This window comes from Sminthopsis crassicaudata, chromosome X, assembly GCF_048593235.1.
Source record: "Sminthopsis crassicaudata isolate SCR6 chromosome X, ASM4859323v1, whole genome shotgun sequence".
Lineage (NCBI taxonomy): Eukaryota > Metazoa > Chordata > Mammalia > Dasyuromorphia > Dasyuridae > Sminthopsis > Sminthopsis crassicaudata.
This window is the reverse complement of record NC_133623.1, coordinates 87,801,757-87,823,202: the sequence shown is the minus strand read 5'-3', so window position 1 is coordinate 87,823,202 and position 21,446 is coordinate 87,801,757. Positions and strand designations below refer to the sequence as shown.

The following is a 21,446-nucleotide window of genomic DNA, read 5'->3' as shown; positions in this document are numbered from 1 at the left end:
TTTGTGCAGCATATTAATTTTGTAAATGCGTATAAAATTTTGAAGCGCAATCTGACAATATGCTATAATAGTTTAAAAGCAATTATGCTTTTTACCCATTCTTTTGAAAATAAAAACCTTGAAAGTTTTTTTAAAGCTATCAAAAAGTACAATTGCCAGTTTTTTTTAGCCCATAAAACTGGTCTAAACAGTCTAAAAGTGCCACAGAGAGTTAATGGCATACGATATTGCAATTAAGACTAGACAAGTGTGTAAGTTAAAGGAATCTGCAAGGAGTTTGATGAAATGCAAAATAAAAAAAATCTGAACTAACATACTTTTGATTTAGACTATATGAAAAGAAATCTTTTAGAGACAGGAAATGGCTGAAAAGTTATTATTTACTTTAATTAATTAACTATTCATTTATTTAAATTGTAAATTAATTAAAATGTAAATTAGATATTTGTTGATAGACTGAATTGGTTATAGTAATATTTACTGTGGAGTAAAGTATTTTTAAATGGCTTTACAATCAAATGTGGTAGTGGTAGTACATTTCATTGGTGCCAGGAGAAATGAATCTGATGGTTTCAACAAATTCAAATATTCTGGTGTCTCAACAGCTTAGTTCCCAATATGAAGAGCTCCCAGGAGGGGTTAGGAGCAGCTTCAGACCCAGGTTGGAGGCAGTGAGGTCAAAACTTAAATAGGTCTCCTTGTTGTTCCCTCCAGGCTCAGAAATAAAATGAAAAAATCCCTTTTCCTTGCATAATGACAGCAAAAAGGTACTCACACAAAATCTAATAAAGTGATCTTTAGAAGCCATACTTAGACAAATTCTTTCTAATATTAGAATCACCAGATTCTAGATAGAATAGAACCAGAAAACTTTCCTTCTTTTAAAAAAATGTAAAACTCCATAGCCCTCAAAATAGTTAAATTTCTATATATACACATTTAGACAAAACAGGGAAAATTATCAAAAAAGTTTCCTCCATTTACACAAGGGTAAACTCACTCACAAGTTACCACCATGCTACCAGGGAGAAGGGGATGCTCATATAGAAGACACATATCACAACTCAACCATCTCCCTAGAGGAGATTGGAGAACTACTGAAGTTCTCTAATGATATCAGTAGAGTTGATCGATCAGAATATTTTTGGCTGAGCTGAGTGGACAACACTTTACTGTAAAAATAATTTAATATTTTTTCCCAATTAAACAATTAAAAGAATTAAGGTTTCATTTATTTATTTATTTATTCATCTATTCATTTATTTATTTATTTATTTGTTTGTTTGTTTGTTTGTTTATTTTTAAAATTGAGTTCCAAATTCTCTTCCTTCCCCTGTTTCCTCTCATGGAGAAAGGAAGCAATTTGATATAGGTTATAATTGTGCAGTCATGCAAAGCATATTTCTACATTTGTCATGTGAAAGAGATTTCCCCAAAAGAAAGTTAAAAGCAGGGCTTTGCTAGGCCGGGCTTTGCTAGGCTTTCATGGAACATAATATTCCAGAAGATAAAAGAGCTAGAAATATAACAAGGAATCACTTTCCTAGTAAAATTTCCTAGCATTATACATCAAGAAAGGAAAGTTCATTTAATGAAATAAAAGGATTCTAAGCTTTCATAAGAAGACCAGAACTAAATCAAAACCTTGAGCATATATAACTATATATCTATGTGTTACAGCTGGATACACACACACACACACCTATGTCCTAAAGAAGCATAAACAGAAAGGAGGGAAAATCATAACAGATTCAATAGAACTTAAACAATTTACTTCCCTATATGAGGAAATACTTGTAGTTCTTAAAAATTGTATCACTAATAGTATAGCCAGAAGGACTAGAAACAGATGTGATATATGGGTATAGGGTAATAGAATGAGAAAAGTTACATATGATCAACCTTTGGAAAAACTGAATTGGAGCTCAAAGGAATATACTATCTTCTAAGCATCCCACAGTACCTACATAAGAAATAGACCATATAATGGGGCATAAAATCCTCAAAATACAAAATAAAAAGGCAGAAATATGAAATGTATTCTTTTTTGGATCATAATCTAATAAAAGTTACATTCCAAAGAGCAGTGGGAAGATGGATTAAAAATTAATTGAAAATTATATAATCTAAAAATTAAGTGGATCAAAGAATAAATCAAAGATACAATCACTGGTTTCATTAAAGACAATGACAACAATGAGACAGCATACCAAAATTTATGAGATGTAGCCAAAGTAGTATTTAGAGGAAAATTTATTTTCTAGATTCTTTTATCAACAAAGGGTAAAAAGAGCAGATCAATAAGTTGGGCATGTATTTAAAGATTTGAAAAAGAACAAATTAGAAATCTTTCAATTGGATACCAAATAGAAAATCCTGAAATTCTTCATTTCTTTTTTTTTTTTAATTAAAGCTTTTTATTTTCAAAATATATGCAGGGTTAATTTTTCAACACTAAATGTTGCATTTAAGGTTTTCCCCTCCTTCCCCCCACCCCTTCCCCTAGATGTAAAGCAACCTAATATGTTATACAACTTAAATATACATTAAACAAATTCAATATGTGTAAACATTTATACAATTCTCTTTTTGCACAAGAAAAATCCCATCAAAAAGGAAGCAAAATGAAAGTGAACCACATCAAAAAGAGTGAGAATGTTATATGGTGATCTGCATTTAGTTCTCACAGTCTTCTCTTTGGGTGTAGATGGCTCTTTTTCATTGGAACTGGCATCAATCATTTCTGTTGGAAAGAGTCATGGTCATCAGAATTGGTCACCATATAATATTGTCATTATGTACAATGAACTCATCATTTCTGCACATTACGTTTTGTATCAATTCATGTAAGCCTTTTTTAAAAATTAATTTTATAATTATAATTTTTTGACAGTACATATGCATGGGTAATTTTTTACAACATTATCCCTTGTACTCACTTCTGTTCTGAATTTCCCCCTCCTTCCCTTCACCCCCTCCCCTAGATTACAGGCAGTCCCATACATGTTAAATGTGTTACAGTATATCCTAGATCCAATATATGTGTGCAGAATTGAATTTCTTGTTGCACAGGAAGAATTGGATTCAGAAGGTAAAAATAACCTGGGAAGAAAGACAAAAATGCAAACAGTTTATACTCATTACCCAGTGTTCCTTCTCTGGGTGTAACTGATTCTGTCCATCATTAACTGAGTTAGATCTTCTCTTTGTTGAAGATATCCACTTCCATCAGAATGCATACTCATACAGTATCGTGGTTGAAGTGCATACTGATCTCATGGTTCTGTTCATTTCAACTCGGCATCAGTTCATGGAAGTCTCTCCAAGCCTTTCTGTATTCATCCTGCTGGTCATTTCTTACAGAACAATAATATCCTATAACATTCATATACCATAATTTATCCAACTATTCTCCAATTGATGGGCATCCATTCATTTTCCAGTTTCTAGACCAGTGGTCCCCAAACTTTAAAAATAGGAGGCCAGTTCACTGTCCCTCAGACTGTTGGAGGGCTGGACTATAGTAAAAACAAATGCTAACATTCTGTCTCCGCCCCTCAGCCCATTTGCCATAACCCAGCTAGCAGCATAAACATCCTCAGTGGGCTGCATCTGGCCTGTGGGCCATAGTTTGAGAACCCCTGTTCTAGCCACTACAAAAATAGCTGCCACAAACATTTTGGCACATACAGGTCCCTTTCCCTTCTTTAGCATTTCTTTGGGATATAAGCCCAGTAGTAGCACTTCTGGATCAAAAGGTATGCACAGTTTGATAACTTTTTGGGCATAATTCCAGATTGCTCTCCAGAATGGTTGGATTCTTTCACAACTCCACCAACAATGCATCAGTGTCCCAGTTTTCCCACAGCCCCTCCAACATTCATCATTATTTTTTTCCTGTCATCTTAGCCAATCTGACAGGTGTGTAGTGGTATTTCAGAGTTGTCTTAATTTGCATTTCTCTGATCAATAGTGATTTGGAACACTTTCATGTGAGTGGAAATAGTTTCAATTTCATCATCTGAAAATTGTCTGTTCATATCCTTTGACCATTTGTCAATTGGAGAATGGCTTGATTTCTAATAAATCAGAGTCAGTTCTCTATATATTTTGGAAAAAAGGCCTTTATCAGAACCTTTAACTGTAAAAATGTTTTCCCAGTTTGTTACTTCCCTTCTAATCTTGTTTGCATTAGTTTTGTTTGTACAAAAGCTTTTTAATTTGATGTAATCAAATTTTTTTATTTTGTGATCAATGATGATCCCTACTTCTCCTTTGGTCACAAATTCCTTCCTCCTCCACAAGTTTGAGAGGTAAATTATCCTATGTTCTTCTAATTTATTTATGATCTCATTCTTTATGCCTAAATCATGGACCCATTTTGATCTTATCTTGTTATATGGTGTTAAGTGTGGATCCATGCCCTATTTCTGCCATACTAATTTCCAGTTTTCCCAGCAGTTTTTGTCAAATAATGAATTCTTATCCCAAAAGTTGGGGTCTTTGGGTTTGTCAAACACTAAATTGCTACAGTTGTTCACTCTCTTGTCCTGTGAACCTAACCTATTCCACTGATCAACTAGTCTATTTTTGAGTCAATGCCAAATGGTTTTGGTGACTGCCGCTTTATAATTTAGTCTTAGATCAGGTACAGCTAGGCCAGCTGCATTTGATTTCTTTTTTTTTTTTCCCATTAATTCCCTTGAAATTCTCAATTTTTTTGTTCTTCCATATGAATTTTGTGGTTATTTTTTCTAGGTCATTAAAATAGTTTCTTGGGAGTCTGAGGCGGTATAGCACTAAACAAATAGATTAGTTTAGGGAATATTGTCATTATTATATTCACTCAGCCTATCCAAGAGCACTTAATGGCTTTCCAATTATTTAAATCTGACTTTATTTTTGTGGCAAGTGTTTTGTAATTTTGCTCATATAATTCCTGACTTTCCTTTGGTAGAGAGATTCCCAAATATTTTATACTATGGACAGGTATTTTGAATGGAATTTCTCTTTGTACCTCTTGGTGCTGGGTTTTGTTGGTGATGTATAAAATGCTGAGGATTTAGGTGGATTTTTTTTGTATCCTGCAACTTTGCTAAAGTTGTGGATTATTTCTAATAACTTTTTATTAGAATCTCTGAAGTTCTCTAAATATACCATCATATCATCTGCAAAAAGTGATAAATTGGTTTCCTCATTACCTACTTTAATTCCTTTAATCTCTTTCTTGACTCTTATTGCTGAGGCTAGTATTTCTAATACAATATTGAATAATAATGGTGATAGTGGGCAATCTTGTTTCATTCCTGATCTTACTGGGAAATGTTCCAGTTTATCCCCATTACATATGATGCTTACTGACCCTAACCAGCGTTCTTAACCAGAGATCCCAGAAATCTCAAGGATTCCACGTATAGATTCCAGAGAGTCTAGGAACTTACACTGTGTCTGTCTCTCACTCTTGCTCTCGCTCTCTGTCTCTCGCTCTCATTCTCTTTCTGTCGCTCCTTCCTTCCCTCCCTTCCTCCCCTTTCTTCTCCCTCCCTGTCCCTCCTCTCTGTTTCTTCTCTCTCTGTCCTATCATTTTCCTATTAAGAATGTTATCATCCCAAGTTTTTAAGCATTTCTACCACACAGTTGCCCAGTTTCTTCTCCAGATTATACCTAACCCTAAGGGTCCTTCAAGGTTCTGTCCTGAACCTTCTCTTTTTCTCACTTTAGACTATTTTACCTGGTGATCTCATCATCTCCCATGAATTCAATGATCAGTTCAAGTATTTGTTAGCTTCTTCAAGGATATTTTGAGATATGAGTTTGGTAATGTGGGGATTTGTTTCAGAGGTAGAATTTGGACTCAGGTCCTACTGACTTCAAATGCAAGGATACTGCTAAGCCAGTTACTAAAATACTTCCTCCCAACACATTTCTCACTCTCTTAAATGGGTCTTTTAGAGGACATCCTGAAGGAGAAAAACTTTAACAGTATTCAATGAGATAGACAATTAGCATCTCAAAGGAGGTCAGAATCTAAAAACTTTAAAGCTGGATATGAGTGGGAGTTATTGTTGATATTCTACTGGAGTCTAGGTTTTGGGCCTTATTTGTATCAATGACCTGCACCTAATACTCTTTAAAACACCACATAATCATACCCAGATCATGCATATTGTTTTTATTAATACAAGCCAAAAATAGACTAATCTGACCAATTAGAAAAATCAGTCTTTTTGTTCACTTGTACAATGACTCACAGAATATTACATATAAATATGTAAGCTTACATATAAGTAAGCTAATGATTTGTTCCATTTGAAGCTTACCCCCAAATGAGATTGAAATTAGTATCACCAAATAAACATGACCTTACCAAGCAACAGTGAAGATTAATACTAGATTTGTGCTACCAGTTTTGTCTGATGGATCCTGAAGTCGCTTGTTTCCAGATGGCACCTTTGAAAATGTTAAGAGCTAGGAGTGGAAACAAAAAGCCCTCCATGGGCAACATCCTCATGAACTCAGTTAACTATTTGTTGCCAAATAGGTTTTTTTCCCCCTTATGAAAGGAAGATACTAGTTGAAAAAAGTCCCTTTCATCTGGAAAGCTGTAGATGCTTAGACTATTATACCCAGAAGGTCTATGTATCCTACCTAGCTATTAGAAACATGGGAATGTGCTTTGGTGGCTTTGAATTTAATTCCTTTCTGAATACTAAGTGTTACACCTGACCCTTTCTAGATGCTAGGCTTACCAAAAGAAAAGTAATCCTGCCCTTGCTTTTAAGCATACATTTTATTAGAGGATATAATGGGCATATAGATGAGTAAAGACAAGAAAATTTGAGAAGTTATTAATTTCTGGGGGAAACGTGAAAGTTTTCTCAGTAGAAGCAGCACTTGAGTGGAGGTCACAGGATTCTCCACTCCTTCCTTTAGAGCTGAATTTCCTAATATTAGCGCTATGATTTAGCAGCAAGCTCTTGTATGCTGTTTCCTGGAAGCCATCTGTGTTACCTTCTCTGGGCCTTAGAGAGCTTGAGTTTTCCTGCCAGGTCCAACATTCTAGGATCCTATGATCTTTGCAGAAAGGGAAACACTTTGAGATGAGGAAGAGTCATTCCGATTGTGTCATGGGCCGAGAGGGAGCAGACTGTACTAGGCAAAGAAGTCAAAGAGCACGGTTTAGAAGTCGTGTGGTTCCACAGGACTGGATTGGATCCAAAGAGAGCCTTGATGCTTGGACACAGGACTTGTAGCAGTGACCTTGGGTTGAGCCCTTTCCAACCCTAAAATAGGTTTTAGAATTCTAAGACATAAGGGACAGTATGAGTCATCCATCCTCCAACTTAATGCCAGGGAAATTGCATCACCCAAAGGTGACCCAGACCTCAAAAGTATCAGGTCCTGGCGTCCCAATCAGGTGTGTATTCCAGTGCCTGAGTTTTTACAAAGAAGTGTCATGAGAAAGCTGTTTCCTCATTTTGTCACGCCTGCAATATCTATGTGGGGGATTCTCCAGCTCCTCTGCAGGTTGGACTAGATGCCCTCTAAAGTCCCAGTCAGCCAGAGATCCTGGAAGCTTCTGTCTCCCTAGAACACCCCGAGTTCTATGTTAGCTAGGAGACCCCCCCAATCAGCTCCCACTCCTCGGTAGGGTTTGGTGGTATTCTTATTTCCCCCCAGCATGTACTCCAGCTTATCCCTACTGGGACATCCCTTGGTCCCTGGCAGGTCAGGGCTTCCATGGGAGCCTGCCCAGGAAGAATGTATGAGTGTTTATCCGACAGCTGGGCCATGCTGTCAGCTTGAGAGCTGAATGAGCAAGCTGGAGATGAAAGGCTGAGGCTGAGCTGGCATTCAAGTCTGGCAGTCAGGCCGTGTGCCACCTGCATGCTGATGGAGTCTCCTGAATGGGCTGGGCCTTTCCATGGGCAGTCCTGGCAAGGGAGAGGGTGAGCCTTGCTTAGCAACCACAGGAGCCCAGGCTCCTCGCCCCGAGGCTGTCCAGACTCTGTTCCTAAATGGGCTCCTCAGAGACAAGTGGGACTTTAACAAGAGAGGCCCCAGGGCTTTATAGTGGCTCTTTTCTCCTGATGGGACTATGGAGAATAACAGAGCAGACAGAGGGGCTGCTGACCTGCCGGCTGGCCACGGCTCCGCCATGGTTTTTCTCCACTTTGGTCTTTTATGCTTGCATCCAAGCTGACTCCCCTGGCTCAGTGCTCTCCTGAGTTCGCTTTTACGCTCTGGCTCCTGGAATTGTCTTATTTAAAGGAAACAAAACAGAAGCAGAGCTGTGTAGTGGGAGGAGAATTGAGTATGGAAGGAGGCAACTTTGGCAAATACCCAATGTCAAAGAAGGACGTGGACTGTTCAGGGTCACCTAGCTCAGGGGGCCTAGCCCAGAGTTGCTGCTTGCCTCTTTTTCCCTATCCTGCCTTCTTCCCAATGCATTCTCTTGTTTTAACTAGCCAGCTCACCTATCCATTGTCCTTGGAACGTGCACTGGTCCTGGAGTCAGGTGACTCGGATTCAAATCCAGCCTGTCATTTTTCCTACAGCATATGATTTGTCTGTTGGATCGGGAATTTTTAAGGTGGGGCTCATCTCCCCACCCCCATCCCAAGGTGTCCATGAACTTTTAATGAGGAATAACATCATTATTTCCACTCATCTCTAGCTGAAATCTGGTAGTTCCTTCTATTATGAGTAAGATGCCCCCAAACCTAATTCTTATAGGGGCTCATAGGCCTCCTAAGGCTGCCAAAGGGGGTTCCAGGACACAAAAAACGCTTCAGATCTCAGACTAGATACACACCACTAAGATCTATCTTCATTTAAAATCTGGAGAGCCTTTGAAATTGCATACACCATTCCCACGTTGGGATTAAAAGCTGGGGTTGACCTTTCAAATAGAATGAGACGAACCCACAGCAAAGCAAACTTGAGCAGACCTTCCTTGCATGATTACTGTTAATATAGGGGGACAAACTTGGTAGGAGAAATTCTGGACTAATGATCGAGTTGCACCTTTGGGACATTAAAAAGTAGCAGAAACAAAGGAGGGAAGTAGGACATTTCACACACACACACACACACACACACACATATACACACACACACACACACACATATACACACACACACACACACACACACACACACACACACACACACCATGGACCCAGGAGTCATTTCCATTTCTGGTAGCTGGAAGGAATGTAGTCATTGGAGATCTAAACCCATCTCTGATATTGTACTTTTAAGCGACTTACTCAATTTTATTGTCATTCCCACATTAGACAAAATAAAATATTTCTCCTGACACCGTCCCTGATTGCACTAAGAAAACAGAATCTCTATGGGATATGGAGAGACACATCAGCAGAAGAAGCAGTCTTGGAAGATGAAAGTTCGGTTGGTCAGTCCCCATTGATCCCAATGGTCCCAGATAACATCGGAGACCTTGTCTGGCTAATCCATGTGAAATTAATTGTTCTGTGAGAACTTTCCTGTCCTTTTTGTCTTTTTAAAATTTATGTCTCTGTTACTATTATTGCCTTCACAGAGATACTTCCCTGGAAATCTCTTGTTGTTTTTGTTCCTCAGCAAGGTGCTCACCTTGAGATTTGGAAAACCTGCATTAGACCCTTTTAGATCCAGGAGAGGAGGTAGAAGATGAGTCTTTATTTTTCTAATAAGAGACCCAACCAGAGACAAGGTCTTGAACAAGATGGTGGTCAGTATTAGGAAGTAACTCTCCCAGCTTCTTTTCAACAAGCATTTTTTAGAGAACTATTACGTGCCATTGTTTTGTCTACCATGCGACATTGCTAAAGAAAATGTTCAATGTCAATTCTAGTTCTAGATTATCTGGGGAGCCAGTTTACACTTCTGCTTAAAGACAAGGAGAACACATCTGGCTACATGTGGAACATATGGAGCAAGGAAGAGAGTAGTGAACAAGAAATAAGAGACCTGTCCTGGTCCTTGGGCAAGAATTCTACTTGAGAGCTAGTTTCCCAATTTTTAATATGGGGACAAAGCTCCCTGCCTGTTCAGCCTCCCAAGACACTTTTGGGAAGAGCAGATAAAAAATGATAATGGGTTTCTATCACATTTTCAGGGAGACATAGAAACAAGATAATGGAGCTAAACTTATTTGAGATTTGATTGGGTTTTAGATTGAAGGTCTGATTATATCAGTATAGGGATTCCTGGGGTTATTATTATATATAATAATATAAATATATAATATATAATTATTATTATATTATATAATGACCCCCTTCTCCACCACACAGTGCTCTGCAGGCACTCTTCTTAGAGAGACCCCAGGGCATTCTGAGGGTGGGTCATGCCTTAAATGTGTGAATCCAAAATTTCCTTATCTTGAAGCCAGCTCTCCATCCTGGACTCCAGGGATAAGAACAACAACTTGACAATGATATAATAAAAACCCAAGAAATGATAAATGTAAAATTTACTAAGAAATATGAAAATATTAACAACAATAGCAGGTAACATTTATATGTTGTTTAAGGTGTGCAAAGCACATGCACATGTTATTTCATTTAGTCCTCACAATGAATTTACAAACAAGGAAACAGGTTAAAACAGGTTAGCCCACTCTTCCAAGGTCACAGAGCTAGTAAGTGTCTGAGACAGGATTTGAACTCAGATCTTTCTGACTCAGTATAAGAAAACACTCATTATAATTGTTCTTTATTATTACTATTACTGCTAGTAGTAACTTGTAGCTCCTTGAAATGCTGCCATTAGTTCCTTTGGCCAAAGCAGATGACATTTCTACTCTAGATTGGACTCTGTGTTGGTAAAGGGAGGAGAGATGGCCAGATTGATAGAATCATGGTGTTTCTAAAGCTTTTAAATATCACTTACTTGTTGGGAGGCCTGAGTAATTGAATGTGTGTCTGTGTGTGTGCTTAGAACCCAACTAGATAGCATTTCATCTAAAGAAGATGTTGGATAGAACTTGTAGAGTGGGTTTGAGAAAATAATTTATAATAATATATTAATATATAATATAAATAATAAATAAATATGGCTAATTGGGGGAAAAGACAAAGACCTGAGAGCCTTGGTGGACTCCAAGCTCAGGATGCATCATGGGTGATTGGAGACCTTGATAACGAGTTAGGTGGTGGTGTCCAAGAGTAAGGAGGCAATTGCTTCTTTGTCCTCTGCCTTGCTCGAACCACACCTGGAGTCTTGGGTCTTGTTCTGGAGTTTGGAAGATCTTTGAAGAACAGGAGAGCTTCCTGGGGTGCAGGAGGTAGTGTGGATGGAGAAGGGTCTTGAGTCCATATAAGTTGAGTATCTTTTTGCAGGGAAGGAAACCATACTGACCCTGGGAAAGAGAGAGGGGACAAAGATAATCTGCATATTTGAATGGCTGTATTGGGAAACGGGTCTTGTTGAGACCCAGAGCCCCTAAGCTGGGAGTGAGTTTAGGCTTGAAGTGTGTGTGTGTGTGTGTGTGTGTGTGTGTGTGTGCGTGTGCGTGCAGGTGCAATGGTTGATCCTAAAGTGTGTCCTAACGGGAAACGGGCTCTCCTTATAAAGTAGTAAATTCCCCATCTGTAAGGTCCTCCAAACGGAGGCTGAATGGCTACTTGCCAAGTGTTGTTCTTGTCCTGGCATGGGGTAGAGTGGTTGCCCAGTGAGGGCTTCCCAGTTCTAAGAGTCCGATTCTGTGCAGTAGCTTTTCTCGGGGGAGCCTCCACAAGTCCTCATTCCTCCTTGGGGAAAGAAGCTAAGTCTCCAAAACTTTGCCACTGCTTCCTCTGCTAATTGAACTCTAATGTTCTCCTCCAACATGTGTTAGTTGGGGACTAATTAATAAGATATGTCACTGATGAATGACATATTTCTATATTTAATCTTATTTATGGCCACTGTTAAACTCGGGCCCTTGTCCACAGGACATTTTTCATCCCTCCACCATTGTTTGGACTTTCTGGAGCCACGCCAGGCATTAAGGAAACAAAGGAGGCTGGGAATACCTCGCCCAGCAGCCAGCAGCTTGGTCCCAGATGCTCCTTATCAGAATGTGACCAAGAGTCAGGAAGGAAGCGAGCAGTCATTTTAGCAATCTCCCACTCCATCTCAGTGCATCCCTTCTCAATGTCTTACAAGTACAGTGCTCAAAGTGAAGAGATTAAGATCTCTTAAACTGAACTGGTTTTATTTTTATAGCCATGCACCTTGATCGATCAGTTAGTAAATGTTTATTAAACACCTACTATGTAACAGACACTATGCTAAGTCCTAGAGAAATGAAAAGCAAAAAAAAAAAAAAAAAAAAAAAAAAAAAAGTGTCTTTCCTTGGGGATGTCACAGTCTAATTGGGGAGATAACAAGCAAATACCTTGGGGAAACCACATCTGTGAAGGTTAAATGGGAGGCAATCTTCAAAGGGAAGACACTGGAATGAAGAGGACTTGGGAAAGGGATTATGGAGAAGGTATGATTTTAACTGAGATTTGAAGGAAGCCAGGAGGTGGAGATGAGCAGGAGCATTCCAGACATGGTTTAGGGGGCCTCGCCCCCTTACCTGGAGCTGTCACCAGAGCTGGCCAGAAAGCGCTCTGCCTTTAGCTCTCTCCCCTTTGTGTTTCACCTTCCTCCAAGCTGCCAATAAGAGACTCCTAAAAGAGTTTCCAATTGCAAATGCCTTAATTGAACATTTCAAGTCCTCCTTTGTCCAGCTCCCAGCTCCCAGTCAGCATCCCAGGCTCATTATCCTTCAGCATTCAGTTTTCACATTTGCAGTTTTTTGTTTGTTTGTTTGTTTGTTTTTTAACCTTAAGGAAGAAATGGCTGAAAAGGACACAGGCAGAAAGTAGTGTGCTCCCTCAAAAAACACTCTTCATCTTAGGTCCTCAGTTTCCTTATTTATAATATAAATTAGATCAGATAATCTTCAATGTGTAGATTATAAAGTGTGACAAGAATGTAATCTCAGGTTAGATCACAAGATATGAGAAATTTAATCTCACATTAGGTCACAAGATGCTACATGTATTTAACACAAGATACAATGTGCATTTAATCTCACATTAGATCTCTAGGTGGAACACATATTTAATCGTACATTAGATCATAAGGTGCAAGACAAATTTAATCTCATATTAGATCACAAAATGTTATGTGCATTTAATCTCACATTAGATCATAAGGTACTAGACGAATGTAATCTCACATTTGATCACATGATACATCATGAATTTAATCTCACATTAAATCACAATATCTATGTATTGAAGACAAGACACAACATGCATTGAATTTCACTTTAGATGATAATTTATGATACACATTTAATCTCACATTACATCACAAAATGCGATATGCTTTTAATCTCACAGATCTCAAGATATGATCAATTTAATCTCTCATTAGATCAGAAAATTCAAGACCAATTTAATCTCTCAATACATCACCTGGTACCCATCAGATCACAAGATGTTACATGTATTTAGTCTTACACTATACATGTTACCCATCTTCAACACAAGATATAACATGCTTTTAATCTGACATTAGATCAGAAGAAGTAACAGGCATGTAATTTTGTATTAGATTAGAAGATGTGACATGCGTCTTAATTTCAGGCAAGACTATGACTTAGTTCAGGCCATTTGACCTGGCCCTGTGGCAAGCCAGTGGACGGACTGACCCTAGCTGTGTGTGGCTGGTGGGGAGGCTCCATCTTCAGCCTTGTCCGAAGATCTTTTCATTTTTCCTCTCTCCATTGGACTTCCTATTGTGAACCTGGCCAGGCTGTGCTGTGGCACAGAGAGCAAAGTTGGACCCTCTGGATTTCAGGACACCTCACGGACACCTCAAGTAGTTCATCCCTAGATGCAACGAGTCTCATTGCTAAGCCACACGGACCCATCGGGCATTGCTGCAGGGCCATTCCCACGTTCTTTAACATTTCCATACAAGTAAGGTTTTCCATCACCTCGTCTCGTTGGCGACTCTGCACGGGGATGCTCGAGATCTTTGGCGCTTTTCCTATCATGGTTTTGCTAGTTATAGAACATTAGATCTGGGAAGGACATTCAATTTCAAGGCGTCCCAGTTTTGTTCAGGGCATTGTCGCCATGGTCTCTCCATATTCCATCCCCTGGCCCACTCCAGAATTTGGTGCATTGTTCAGTGCTCTCTCTCAGGGATTCTTGGCTCCCTTATTCCCTGTTGTCCCCTCAGGACTGCTGAGGAACCTGAGTCTATAGTACCCAGCACAAATCTAGTAACATGGGGGAGCTTGATGCTTGTTGTTGCCCAATGAGCTTCATTGTCTCTCTCCATCCCATCTCAGACATGCTCTCATGTGGGCATCTACCCCTCCTCCAACAGGGCTCCAGAGGCCTCCAGCCCAGGTCTCCTTAGAGGCTGTGGGAACAGTGAGGGCAGTCTACCAGTCTCTGACAGGTCAGCACGCATGGCCATGATTGGGCGGCAATCATTTTTAATGGTGCCACTTTGTCCTCTGAATTGTTCCTTTTTCAAAGCCACCCAGTGACAGTGACAGATGACCTGGCCTCTGCAGGGGAGAGAGCCATGTTGGCTTTTGTCACTATCAGAGAGGCTTCAATGACTGGTGGCAAGGGGTCCCAGCCACCCCCTCTGACAAGGAGCTAGGACTTGTCAGGATCCCCTTCTAGTCTTCTTCCCACATTGGGAATTACCGAGCAGAAAATGTCAGACCACCTAAGAACATGGAATGGCAGGGCTTGGAGGGAGCTTAGAACAGGGGGTGTCAGAGCTGGGAGGGAGCTTAGAACAGGGGATGTCAGAGTAGGAAATTATTATTGTCACTTTTGATTTTAGGATGTTGGTTACATACTAGAGATTCCCCCCCTCTCATTCTCTCCCCCAACTCTTAACTTAGAGATTCATGAGTTGCTACTGACCAGTTTATGGTTGAAGAGAATATTTCTCAGAGGAAATTATGGAAAAGATATTTGACATCTTAATGGCACATTAAGGGTTACCTAAATTTGCTTATAGTGCTATTATTATCCTCTTTTTTCACATCAGAAAACAGTTCTCTCTAGGTGATATAACTATTAAGTGGCTAAAGCTGGACCAGAATTCAGATCTGCACGAGTCCATGCTCAGTTTGTGTCGATGATCCCTCAGGACCTTCTCAAGTTGAACTTCATACCAAAGCTCTCCAACTCAGCAGATCTCCCAGCTCTTGCCCTCCATTGGCAGAGATTTGGGGGAGTAGATCATTGGCTGCCTTCTGCACCCTGGAATACACACACTTCCTTTGTCATGGCACTCGCCCATAGTTGTTATCATCTTTGTAAGCCACTGGCCTCTTCTTTATGGACCTGGTGATGGCCTAGAATGTCACATCTGGAAAAGGTCATAGAAGGAACTCAAGTTACCACTTCCCTCTTATTTTTCATGTGTGGAAACCAAGGCACTGACCCACTAGGTTTTAATAAAAACTTGCTTATTGGATGATTGAAGCTTGGAAGGCTCCTTCCTTCTGCAGGGGCTCCCTCTTTACCGGGCTGCGGCCCATCTGCTCACGGTCTTTGGCTTATCCCATTGAAGTCGAAAATGATGACACACTCGTTATTATAACTCATGCTCTGTTTTGGATTTACTGGCTCGACTCTGCCTCCAGGAAGAGGCTTTGAGTAGCACAGTTCCCTCCCTCTCATAGATTTTGGGGAAAAGGAAACATTTTTCATTGAAATACCACCTTGGGCCTGCAAGTGTCATGCCTAAGGATGAAGAAGGTGGAAGGGAGCTACCTGAGGACAGAACGAAGCCTTCCTCCCAACTTGATTGCTTTGTTTGGGCCCAGAATTTGTCCCTAGGTTAAGTAAATTCTAAGAAACAACGAAGCAACAATTTGGACTCAACACTGCTTGTGACATATTGCATTTTTCTTCAGCTTCAGACGTGATTGGATTCTTGGTGTCTTTGAATGGAAGTCTTGCTTTTGGTCTCAAGAAGTGTCCTCTTTGTTACATGTCACCTCGGGTCTGAAATCAACTTGTCTACTCGCAAAAATAATCACAATCAAGCCCGTCCCTTGGGCAGTTGGGTGATGTAGTGGACTGAGTATCAGATCTGGAGTCAAGGAGATCCGAGTTCAAATGTGGCTTCATACTTGCTAGCTGTATGACCCTGGACTAGTCATCCAACCCTGCTTGCCTATTTCCTCATCCATAAAATGAACTTGCAAAGGATATGCCTAAAACTACTCCCTTATTTTTGCCAAGAAGATCCCAAGAGCTCAGTCATGAAAAATGACTAAATGACTAAAGAACAGCTCTTGATTTTAATGCTATTTTTTTCTTTTTAAAAATTTTATTATAGCTTTTTTATTTACAAAACCTATGCATGAGTAGTTTTTCCAACACTGACCCTTACAAAACCTGCTATTCCAAATTTTCCCCTCCTTCCCCACACCCTCTCCCCCAAATGGCAGGTAGTCCAATACATATTAAGTATGTTAAAATATATGTTAAATAAGTGTATAAATATTTATACAGTTATCTTGCTGCCCAAGAAAATTTTGTGCTGTTTCAGAGGGTTGTAGCATGTTACATCTAGAAACAGCTAGGTGGCCCCATAGTGCACAGATCACTGGATTTACCTTCATGAGTTCAAATCCTACCTCAGATTCTTTTTTTTTTTTTTTTTTTTTTTTTTTTTAAGGCTGGGGTTAAGTGACTTGCCCAGGGTCACACAGCTAGGAAGTGTTAAGTGTCTGAGACCAGATTTGAACTCGGGTCCTCCTGAATTCAGGGCTGGTGCTCTATCCACTGCGCCACCTAGCTGCCCCTTCTACCTCAGATTCTTACAAATTGGATGGGCAAGTCGCTTAACCCTGTTTATCTCAGTTCCTAGTAAGTAAAATAAGCGGAAGATGGCAAACCACTTTGCCATTTATCTTTGCCAAGAAAACCCCCAAATGGGATCACTAAATAGCAAAGACACAGCAAAGTTCTAGAGATTATTCCATTGACAAAGGAGATGATGAGGAAATGAGAGGAAAAAACAACTTGCTAAATCTCTAAGGTGTAAATAGTAGATCTCAGACTTGAACCCAGGAATGTAGACTCCAGATTCGGCATTCTTTCCTTACACCTTGGTTGCTCACTAGGATGCTCTCTGGGGTTCCTCACTGTGAGCTGAGAATGTCTCAGGCTCTCTGAGATGCCGTGAAGACAGATGGAGAGTGTGGAGAGACAGAGGAAGCTGAGAGGGAGCCTGGAAGACTTCACAGGAAATGTGATTAGCCAGGGAATATAAATAAGAGCTGCTGAATCAGGACTGCTTGGGGATTGACTATAGCCAGAGGTGGCCCGCGCTAAGTAGCCTTGAATATGTAGCCGTCCGGTAAGTAGTAGAGGGTTCGAGTCTATGACAAGGGGTAAGACATGATGGTCTGTGTTGCTTTGGCCATCCTACTGAGAGACGTCATGAGCAGATCAAGGAAATGAATAGTAACATGCCACATCCCACACTACCAGTAATTCTCCTGGCCGGGTGCTGGACCTCACTCCTGAGAGCCTGGTCCCTTGTGAGCTGGACGGCCTGGCCGACTGGGAAGCCATGGAAGTTTCTGATCATAAAAAATGGAGACAACCAGTTCCCTTAATTCAGGGCCCATCACTCACCCCCTTATAATGTTCTCGCTCTACTTTTTTCTATCTCTATATCTTTCTATATTCTATCTCTATAACATTTCCTATCTCTCCCTCCCTCTATCTCCTAGCACACAGCTGCTACTTCTTGAAGCCCTTATCCCTTCTCTCCAAGGTTATTTCAGCAACCACTTCAACTTCTACCTTCTCCACTTTGTATTTCATGCATTTGTTTCAAAGAAGTAACTTGTCTAAAGAACTACAGATGCTGTTGTTGTTGTTCAGTTATTTCAATTGTACCTAATTTTTTTGGTATCCTCATTTTGTGATTTTCTTGGCAAAGATACCGACCGGAGTGGTTTAGTAGTCTCTTTCTCCAGCTCATTTTATAGCTGAGGAAACAGAAAAACAGGGTTAAGTGACTTGATCACACAGCTAGGAAGTGAATGAGACTGAATTTGAATTCATAAAGATGGTGCTCTATCCATTGGGCCACTTAACTATCCTTTACCCTATAGATGATACTTCTCTAATGCAAAACATTTAATGGCTTTGCAAAGACCATTGAAGATTAATGTGGTAGAAGTGAAAAGTTCTCTTGGTTTGAGAGGCAGAAAACCGTGGCTTAAATTCTGTCTGTGACGTTTATGGAGTCTGTGATTCTGGGCCAATTACTCTGAATTTCAGTTTCCTCCTCTGTAAATTATTGAAAATTTGGCCTGTGTTTTGCTGGCCTATTGTGGGGGAGGGCCAGAGTGATTTCTAGACATTGAAGTGGTATATAATGAAATGCATTTTATTGTCTCATCCCTCATATATTGTCGTGCATCATTTATGACACATCGTGCATATCGTGCAAGGTACAAAGTACATCAGCCATTGTAATCAGACCATATACCAGAGCATTTCAGATGTCTTAAATCATCTCACATTGCTGAAGGTCTCCAAGCAGAGGCTGGAGGACCACTTGTTGGGTGGAGAGGGATGCCTTTCCTGTAGGGGATTGGACTGAATGGCTGCTGAGTTCAGATTCTGCATGCATCTGGAGCCCAGAGCCTTGACTGTGTTAGCTTGAAAGAACTCCCAGTAATTACATTTCCTGTGACAGGGCAGGTCTCTGCAACTTTCTCTCTGATAAGTTGTCTGTTGGCCATACACATCCAGTGTCCCAAAGTCAGGTGTTTAGAGTATTGTGCAGTTTTTAATGTGCTAGGTATGACAATAATAATCCCAACAAGACAGATTTCAGTTTACCAAGATGACCAGTTACAGAGAATTGGCCACCATCTGCAACAGTGGAGGAACTTTTCACACTAGAAATTGTGTGCACTTTGAGAGTACAAGCCCCTATCCAAATATGGTTTCTAATGACCAATTCTGCTGCTGATAATAATAGTGTTAATATTCGGACACTGAGACTGGTACGATGAACCTCTCCTCTCTTCCTACAATCCACATTTTGGCAGCATGAGGTGCCCAGTGACTGAGCTGTGGAAGCTGCCTCACTGGCTGAGCAACCTTGGCTCGCCGGGGTCCTGCCCACCGAGGGGCTTCAGTAATCAGCAGCAGCATTTATTTTGAATTCATGGGGGAGGAGGCAGAGAGGTGATCAATTTTTTTTCTAAATGTAAATATTATTTAAAAATCCATACCTCTTGGAGTGCTTTGTAATAAGGCCATAAATCACTCACCCAGCAGCTCCTATTGGGAAGCTAATGTCTTACTTATTGTGGAGAAAGGGAAACTCTGAGGTCAGCTTTCTCAGGCAGGGTCATCATCTCTAGGGAGAGTGCTGGGTGGGAGGTACCTGAGGGCTGCCACCGTACTGACGGCTGGCAAGCACACTGGCATTTGCAAACTCCCGAGGAGTCCCTTGTGGGATGGAAGCCAAGGTAAAGGCTGCCTGACTTCTTTCAAATCTTCCAAAGTGGAGGGATGGGGCATTTAAGAAGGGCTTGCTGCATGTCTGGCCCTGAGCTAAGCACTGGAGGCAAAACTATAGCCATTAATAGAGTTTCTGCTCTGTCGGAGTTTATTTTATGGAGGTGGGTGAAGAGGGTCAAGATATAAACGAGAACTGAAAAGAAGGATCTTGTTGGTTTGAATCCAGAGAAATCCAGAGTGGAGTTAGGAATAAAATAGTGAACACAGCTGGAGGACCTCAGGAGATGTTGGTCCATCAGAGAAAAGGACAGAGTGGGGAGATGTCTCCAGAGTGAAAGTCGGCAATGGGGGTCAGGGTGGACAATTAGGCCGGCTAGTGACCCAGGCCCTAAACCCTGATGACTTGTATGGGAGGGAATCCTTCATTCTCAGGTACTACCCTGCTATGGAAGAATCCCTCCAAACCTAGGTAGGTTCTGAGATCCTCTGCCAGGAGGATTTTTTTCATTTTTCACTTGGGAAAGCTTGGCAAAATCCAGATCTCCCTGATTGAGGGATCAGGAACCCAGAGTCCCCTCTTGAGACTCTTGACCAAAATGTGGCAATGGAGGAGGCCCAGAGCAAAAAAGTATAATTGTGAATTTTATTTATGTCCAGTCAGTTTAAAACATCTCTGAAGTAACTCCCTCGCACAAGGCACATTGCTAGGCACTGAAGGGACAAAGGAAAACAATGCAATCCCTGTCCCAAAGAGCATCCGTTCCTTCCCCTGAGGAATGCCAGGCGCTCTAGGATGTAGAGATTAGAGTCAAAGCAACATAATTTAACATCTGTGTGACCCTGCGCCTCCCGTGGAATTGCTTAGCCTTGGTTTTGTCATATTTACGTTGGAGATAATACACACACGTATAATCGTATATTATGAAAAAATTCATAGGTTCTTAAATAGTATAGGCAGTTGGGTGGCCCAGTGATAGAGTGTTGGACCGTAAGTCATGAGGACTAGAATCCAAATCCTGTTTCAGATCCCTATTAGCTGTGTGACCCTGTGACACTGGATAAGTTAGTTAATCTCTGCCTCCATTTCTTGAATTGAAAAATATAGCATATAGTGAAACTTCCTTCCCAGAGCTGTTAGGATCCAATAAGATAATATTTGTAAAGTGCTATATAATAGCACAATCTCTGACACATAGTAGGTATTTAATAAATGCTTATTTATTTCCCCCCTCGACTATTTTATGGAGCATAAACTACTGCATATGTAATATATATATATGTATATATATATATATTGTATATATATATATATATATATGAGATATATGTATATGTTTGCCCACATATGCAGAGAACACATATGAGAACCATTCATTATCTGTTTGCTGCTCTTGTCCCAATGGGGATGTGTGTGTATATATCCATACCTTTATCTAATATACAGTATTTTATTGAAATCTCAAGATACTTCTGTGGAGAATGTATCATGGTTATTAATATATTCATTTTATAGGAGAGGAAACTGTAATGTGGAAAGATATTAAGTGATTTACCAAAAGTCACATATCTAGTAAATAATAGAAATGAAATTTAAATCTTGGTCCTCTTGATTGCAAGTGTAGCTCACTATCCACTACAGCGCATTGCCTTTATGATTTAGAAATTGTCAGCATGGAGATCATAATGTAATCTATGAAAGCAGATGAGATTTCCCAAGAAAAGGGGATTGGGGAAAGAAGATCTAAGAAACTTTGGGAGTCACCTAAGCTGCCTCCTGCCTCCAATAATCTCAGGGGAGCACAGGAGCAAAGTTGAGATAAGGAGACAGAGTTAGAATGTCCAAGTAAGAAAACCAAGAGAACCATGCCTTAATCCCTCTGGAGGAGAGAGTATCCAGGACAAAGGGGGCCTTTAACA

At 40.3% G+C, this 21,446-nt stretch overlaps 1 long non-coding RNA gene across 8 annotated transcripts in view; it reads right to left on the bottom strand.

The window, feature by feature from the left end:
* Positions 1-21,446, bottom strand: part of LOC141548957 (uncharacterized) — a 1,406,018-nt gene that overhangs the window by 114,869 nt on the left and 1,269,703 nt on the right. The window lies entirely within an intron of this gene.